Genomic DNA, 353 nt, shown 5'->3' with positions numbered 1-353 from the left:
GGACAGTGTACAGGGGAGGGGGGGGGAGCAGTTTAGCTGATTTATAGGAGGGACATAGGAACTGCCCAACTTCTTCTCACCCCACCTCTCCTCTTTACTGTCAAGGGCGGACAGTACAAGCAATCACCAGACATAATCCACCATTTAAAGGACAACTATGAATTTTTTACTCTCACTTTATTCCTAAAGCTGGCCATAGATGATTAAGAAAATAATGAAAATTCCAAATTGTATTAAACATTTTCCAGTCAATTTCAAAATGTTTTTCTTTTGTTTATTTCCTTTTTAACATTAAAAAATCGTTTTTTGTTTTTCCTGATCGATTTCTACTTTTACACCTATTGCTCATGCAC

This window comes from Lithobates pipiens, unplaced genomic scaffold, assembly GCF_037356315.1.
Source record: "Lithobates pipiens isolate NorthernLeopardFrog02 unplaced genomic scaffold, aLitPip1_a1.2 Scaffold_10, whole genome shotgun sequence".
Classification (NCBI taxonomy): Eukaryota; Metazoa; Chordata; class Amphibia; order Anura; family Ranidae; genus Lithobates; species Lithobates pipiens.
The sequence above is the reverse complement of the archived record's forward strand: the minus strand, read 5'-3'. Positions refer to the sequence as shown.